We start from the raw sequence: 7,210 nt of genomic DNA, 5'->3' as shown, positions 1-7,210 counted from the left end.
TGACATCGCAGCCATTTGCTTGTGGATGGGGTCTTCAATTGTGTCTGCCCCATTTTCCCTTGGAGGAGTTGATCTACTCTGGTTATTGGAGTTGCCAGGGTTTTTCCCCTGTTTCCGCCCCATGCTGAGTTTGCCTTGTTTGGAGGCCTTATCAGAACCGTTCAGATGGTGGCTTCTTTTGGTTGCCCAGGGAGACAGGCCGAGTGTGTCTGTTGTCTTCTCCCAGTTCTCAGGTGCTGGGGCAACCAGGGTGCAGTGGAACAGTAGCAGCTGCACGGGAGTGTGCATGGCTGGATTAGACCTCCTTCAGCCTGCTGGGGCAACGGCAGGTGGGAGGGGGCAGGAGACCGGCAGCAGCCGGATCAGTCCTAGTTCGGCTCCTCCAGGGCAACTGGTGGACCAGGGGAACTGTAGTAGCTAGATCAGTCCTAGTTCAGCACCCTGGAGCAGCCAGGGGGTGGGGGAATCACAGTGGTAGTGCAGGGTACGCGAGCAACCAGATCAGTCCTAATTCAGCCCTGCCAGAGTAGCTGGGGGGGAGAAGAGGACTACTCCTTGACAGTTGCCCATTGGATGAATAAGGCACTAGCAAGCCGATCTGTGCCCTCCCATCACGGGAGCCTGGAGTGGGGAACTCCCCCACTTCCATCCGTGGAACATATGTGGCTCTAGCAAACAGTTCTGGGACCGCCCAGAGTGGTAGGCCCCTCCACCATCACCCACAGGGTGCATGTGGCTTTGCAAGCAGTTGTAGGCCCACCCAGCTTGGGGGCTGGAGCAGGGAACTCCTCCCCTTGCCCCCATGGGATATGCGTGTCTCTAGCAAGCTGTTTTGGGTCTACCTAAAACGGAGGACTCCTCCGCCACTGCCCACGGGATGCCCGCAGCACTAGCAAGCAATTATGGGCCTGCCCAGAGCCAGAGCCTGGGGCAGGGATCACCTCTGCCGCCTGTGAGGCGTGCAACTCTAGCAAGCAGTTTTGGGCCCGACCCGCTAGGGCAAAGGGACCCACCCAGCAAATGGGTTAGTCTGGGAAGGTTAATACCTCCTTCCCCACCTTGCACCCAGTCACCCATAATCCCTCAGGTCTGTGGCCCTATTCACTCCAGTAGGCCACTGCTCCCAGGATTTATGACTGGCAAAATCAGCCAAGAATCTGAGTTCAGTAGGGGAGCCTTGCGTTTTTAAATTAGGCTTCTGTCCAGCTAGGTTTCTCTGTAAGTCCTTGCATTCAGCTCTGGGCAGCAGACAAATAGCAATTTACACTCAGGTGTCAATTCTAGCCTCTGCCCGTCCACTGCCTTTGTCTGAGGGGGATTACACCCTGAGGGTTGGTACTTTACTTATGAAAGTTCTCTGCGTTTTATCTGTGGCTGCTGTCCCAAACCTCTGTTTGTTCTCCTCATGTCTGTGCCACAGTCAGCACAGAACAGCACCAGCCCTTTCCCCCTCCACTTCTCTCAAGGAGATGCCCAAGAATCTGGACTCCAAACCTCCAAACCTCAGATTGAGCAGGTGGAGACTCCTCGGAGTTCAATATTGCAGGTGGGGAATATATACAGTTTTATATAGTTCAAACCTTCCCTCAACCATACACCTGGGGTGCCCCTTTGAATAGTACTTGGATGGTCTGCCAGGTTTAAGGGGTCCAAATCAGTTGTCCCAGTCAGCACCCATTTCAGGTGGAAGAGTTCAAATGTCTCTGGGAGCTAGATAAGAGGGGTCTGCTTGCAGCTCAGATATAACTTGCTCCAGTGCTCCATGAGAGCAAAGGGAGCCACCCAGTAAATGGGTTAGTCTGGGAAGGTTAATACCTCCTTCCCCACCTTGCACCCAGTCACTCATAGTCCCCCAGGTCTGTGGCCCTATTCACTCCAGTAGGCCACCGCTCCCAGGATTTATGACTGACAAAATCAGCCAGAAATCTGAGTTCAGCAGGGGGGCCTTGTGTTTTTTAAATTAGGCTTCTGTCCATCTAGATTTCTCTGCAAGTCCTTGCATTCAGCTCTGGGCAGCAGACAAATAGCAATTTACACGCAGGTGTCAATTCTAGCCTCTGCCCGCCCACTGCCTTTGTCTGAGGGGGATTATACCCTGAGGGTTGGTGCTCCACTTATGAAAGTTCTATTCCTTTTACCTGCGGCTGCTGTCCCGAAGCTATGTTTGCCCAGAGATGGGGCTGGAATGGCGTCAGTTTGCAGCTCAGGATGCCACTGTTGCTGTATTGGCATTCCCCAAGCTGACCTTCCTCTCCTCATGCCTCTACCACAGTCAGCACAGAACAGCACCAGCCCTTTCCCCCTCCAACTCTCCCAAGTAGATGCCCAAGAATCTGGATTCCATAGGTAACAAACCTCCAAATCTCGGAGTGGGTGGGTGGGGACTCCTCAGAATTCAATGTTGTAGGTGGGGAATATATACAGTTTTATACAGTTTTACAGTTTTATGCCTGGCCAGAGGGTGCTGTGGCACGCCAGCATTGGTAGGAGGTCCAGTTTTTAGGGGGTCTCTCTGGTGGGATAGAGTGGGAGGAAGTTTGAACTCTGCTCACTTGTTTGCATGGAGTAAACTGCGAGCCCTTGTTGTGGGGGAGGGGGCTCCCGTTCACTTGGTGGTGGATTTTGTACCTTTTGGTTGTATTTTTGAGGTCGCAGCTCACCTCAGGACGGTTGAAGTGAGCTCTTCAATCTTCTCTCTTGGCTCTGCTCCAAACCATCAGCTAACTTGCTAAACTTCTGTACTTTAAGCCTCCTTCTGAATGAGAGCTTCTGTAAAAAGCTGGCTGCGGTCTGCCATCTTGGCTCTGCCCCCCCCAATTCTTTTATTTTCAATTTCATATAATTCTGCTCTAATTTTAGTTATTTCTTTTCTTCTGCTGGGTTTGGGATTGGAATGTTTTTCCTTTTCCAGCTGCTTGAGTGTCCCATTAAGTTGTTACCTTCCTTTCTTTCTGTTCTCTTGAGGAAGGCTTGCAGTACTATAAATTTCCCTCTCAGGACTGCCTTTGTGGTATCCCAGAGGTTCTGATAATTTATGTCTTCATTATCGTTTTGTTCCAAAAATTTGGTAATTTCCTTCTTAATCTCGTCTCTGACCCAGCTATCATTCAGCAAAAAGTTATTTAGCTTACATGTTTTTGTGTGAGTATGCAGATTCCTGTTGTTACTGAGTTGAATTTTTATTCCATGATGGTCCAAGAAGATGCAAGAAATAATTTCTATTCTTTTAAATTTGTTGAGGTTAGGCTTGTGACCTAAGATGTGATCAATTTTGGAGTATGTTCTGTGAGCTGATGAGAAGAATGCACATTCAGTTTTGTTAGGATGAAATGTTCTGTAGATGTCTGTTTAAATGCAAATGTTGAATGATTAAGTTTAAATCTAAAATTTCTTTGCTTAGCTTCTTATTGGAGGATCTATCCAACACTGTCAAAGGAGTGTTAAAATCTCTGACAATTATGGTGCTGGAGGAAATCAAGTTGCTCATGTCTGTTAGAGTGTCTCTTATAAATTGAGGCACATTCTGGATGGGTGCATGAATATTAATAATTGAAATATCATTATATTGAATATTACCCTTAACAAATATGAAGTGACCATCCTTATCTTTCCTTATTTTTGTTGGTTTAAAGCCTATTATATCTGTGAATAAAATTGCAACACCTGCTTTTTTCTGATTTCCATTTGCCTGAAATACAGATGACCATCCCTTCACCCTGAGTCTATATTTATCTTTTAAGGCAAGATGAAATTCTTGTATGCAGCAGTTATCTGGCTTGAGTTTTTGTATTGAGTTAGCCAACCTGTGCCTCTTTGGAGGACAATTTAAGCCATTCACATTAATTGAGAATATTGATAAGCCTGGTAGAATTTTGGGTATTGAGTTTTTTGAAAGTCCAGTGGACATTTTTAATCCTTTCACCACTGTGGAAGTTGGAATTTGATCAAAAGTTTCTGAGTGAGTTTACTTTTGTGGTGGAGTATTGCACTGGTCATTATGGAGGATAGATCTGAGAATATCCTGGAGAGCTAGTTTAGTTATGGCAAATTTCTTCAACATGTGAATGTCATTAAAGTATTTAATTTCTCCATCATAAATGAAACTCAGTTTCACTGGATAAAGGATCCTGGGTTGAAAATTATTTTGTTTTAGGGGATTAAAAGTCAATGACTGCCCTCTTCTAGCTTGAAAGGCTTCAGCAGAAAGATCTACAGTCATTCTAATATTCTTCCTCTTGTAGGTTATGGTTTTCTTGCATCTGGCTGCTTTCAGAATTTTCTCCTTCATACTAACTTTAGTGAAGTTAATTATGATGTGTCTGGGGGTTGTCTTATTCAGGTTGAGACATGCTGGGGTTCTGAAACTGTCTGCTATCTGCATTTCAGAATCTCTTGGCACATCTGGAAATTTCTCCCTCATAATCTCACGAAAAAAGGCCTCTGTGCTTTGTGAAGCAACTTCATCACCTTCAGAGATTCCTATAAGGCGAATATTAGTTTTTGAATTATCCCAACGCTCTCTGAGAGAATGATCCATTTTGGCTCTCTACTTCTCTTCCTCTTTGAGTGCTTGGGAGCATTCAAAAGCTTTTTATTCAATATCAGAAATCCTTTCTTCTGCTTGCTCCTGTTACTGAGGGATTCTACTGTATTTCTCAGATCTTTGAGGACGGCAAATTCTTGTCTCAGTGTGTCAAAATCTTTGGTGATTTTGTCTTTGATTTCATTGAATTCTTGAGACAACTTTTGAATTGCTCTTTGAATTTCTAATTCCAACTTTACCTCCATTATATTAATCTTATTTGCAATCCAAACTCTGAATTCGATTTCTGACATCTCAGGCATTTTACTATGAATAAGATCTTCAGTTGTGTCCCCCATATTGTTCCTTGGGGGAGTTGATCTACTCTGATTATTCATGTTACTGGAGTTTTCCCACTTACTCTGAATCATGATTATTTTACACCATTTGGCTAGATAAGCAGATAAGGTTAAGTTGGATTAGGGACTCCTGGAGTAGTGATTAACCAGCCCTTTGCCCAAGAACTGGGACTGGTGTCGATATCTTTTCCCCTAGACCTTTGCAAAGGACCTGTACAGTGCTAAGGCCTGAAACACTGGGGACTTACTTGGTGTGGTGGGGCTAAGTGTCTCTGTCTTGTTTTCAGTTGGTCTCTGTCCTACCCTAGTGAATTAGTTACTCTGGGTTGAAGTCTCAGCTGTGGAAAAATACCAGCAATTAAGTGCCCCTGCCCCCCACAGGCAACAACTGGAAAAGGAAAATCAAACCTTTCCACAATGACACACCCAGGGTACCACCTTGGCTAGTCCTTGGGTGATTGGTCCAGTCCAAGAGATCCAAATCAGCACCTGGTCTCAAGTGAGGGATTCAAAAAGGTTTCTGGCAATTAGATAGCAGGTGTCTGCTGGCAACTCAGGTATGACTCATTCTGGTGCTCCATGGGGTCAGAAGGACACCCCCCCAGCAAATGAATTATTAGTCTGGAAAGGTTGATGCCTCCTTCCCCACCTTGTACCTCTGTCACACCTGGTCACTGGTAACCCCACAGGCCTATGTCCCAATTTCCTCCAATAAGCAGATGCTCCAGGGGTTTGAGTCACAGAGAGATCTTATGTCTCCTCAGCCAGGCCTCTGCACTCTGCCACCATCCAGCAAGGGGAAGCTGAGGCTTGACAATCTGGTTAACAGAAGCTGGGGCAGTTCACTCAGTTCCAGCCTGGCCCCTGATTGATGTTGCTGACACTTATATTTGCACAAAATTTGTGATTCTATCTTGGCTATATTCCCCTGCAGACCAGGTGCTGTTTGAGTTCATAGAAACTGAGACTCAGCCCTGGTCTGCCCAGAGCTGGTGTTTCTGTTTCCCCTGCAGTCTGTGTTGTGGTGGGTCCAGTTAGAGCTTACACTCAGCTTTTGGTTTCCTGCCTGCCTTTGTCTCAGCTATGATCCTCTGAGGGCTGGGTGTTTCTTAAGCTCACTAAGCAGTCCTGGTGCAGCCCCACCCTGGGAGTATGTGGTCTCTGTGCACGAGGTTCAATTTTCCATCCCGTTGCGCTCCGCCCCGGCCAGTACCACCTCAGGCATACCCTTTGTTCATGGGGTTTGTTACCATTCCAGATATATTCCACCAGTGTCTGCCACCAGAGAAGATGCCCAGCTTTCTCTGGTTGCCCAGAGAGACAGGGAGTGTCCAAAATATACCCAGGGGTGTAAGCCCTATTGTTCCCGCTGCTGTGGCTGATGCTCTGTGCCGAGGGTACCTCCTCTTCCCTTCCCTGTATGGTTCCTTCAGTCCACTGTTTTCTCCTTACCCCTGTGCTGCAGAATCAGCACAGACCTGCAACAGCCCACACCCTGTCCACACCTCGTAAGAAAATGCCCAAGAATCTGGACTCCATGGGGGACAGGCTTCCATACCTTGGGATGAGAGTGGAGGGGAGTGCTGGGAGTTTAGAATTGCAGGTAGAGAATATATACAGTTTTATGCCTGGCAGGAGAGTGCCATGGCACCCTAGTAGGGGAAGGAGGTCCGGTTTTTAGAGGGTCTCTCCTGTGGGTTAAAATGGGAAGAAGTTTAAACTCTGCTCACTTGTTTGTAGAAAGTATACTGCAAGCCGTTTTCAAGGGGGAGGGGACTTTCATCCCCTTGGCAATGAATTTTGTACCTTTTGTTTGTATCCTTGGGGTTACAGCTCGCCTCAGTAGGGTTGATGTGCGTTCTTCTCTCTGGAGAAGGTTGAAGGTCTTTGAACCTCAGCTCCAACCATCAGCTTACTTGCTAAACTTCTGTCCTTTAACTCTCCTTCTGGATGGGAACCTCTGTGGAAAGCTGGCTCTAGTCAGCCATATTGCCTCCACCCCCATTTTTTTTTTTTTTTGAGATAGAGTCTTTGTCACTCTTGGTAGAGTTCCGTAGTGTCACAGCTCACAGCAACCTTAAACTCTTGGGCTCAAGCAATTCTCTTGCCTCAGCCTCCCAAGTAGCTGGGAATAAAGGTGCCTGCCACAATGCCCAGCTATTTTTAAAGACAAGGTCTTGCTCTGGCTCAGGTTGCTCTCAAACTATGAGCTCAGGCAATCCACCCACCTTGGCGTCCCAGAGAGCTAGGATAATAGGCGTGAGTTACTGGGCCCAGTCTAGGATTTTTATATCTTGTTGGTTATTTTTGAAAATAATTTTCCCGGCTC

The sequence above is a fragment of the Otolemur garnettii genome, unplaced genomic scaffold (genome assembly GCF_000181295.1).
Source record: "Otolemur garnettii isolate 467f Iridium unplaced genomic scaffold, OtoGar3 scaffold00292, whole genome shotgun sequence".
NCBI classification, from domain to species: domain Eukaryota; kingdom Metazoa; phylum Chordata; class Mammalia; order Primates; family Galagidae; genus Otolemur; species Otolemur garnettii.
This window is presented reverse-complemented; position numbering follows the sequence as displayed.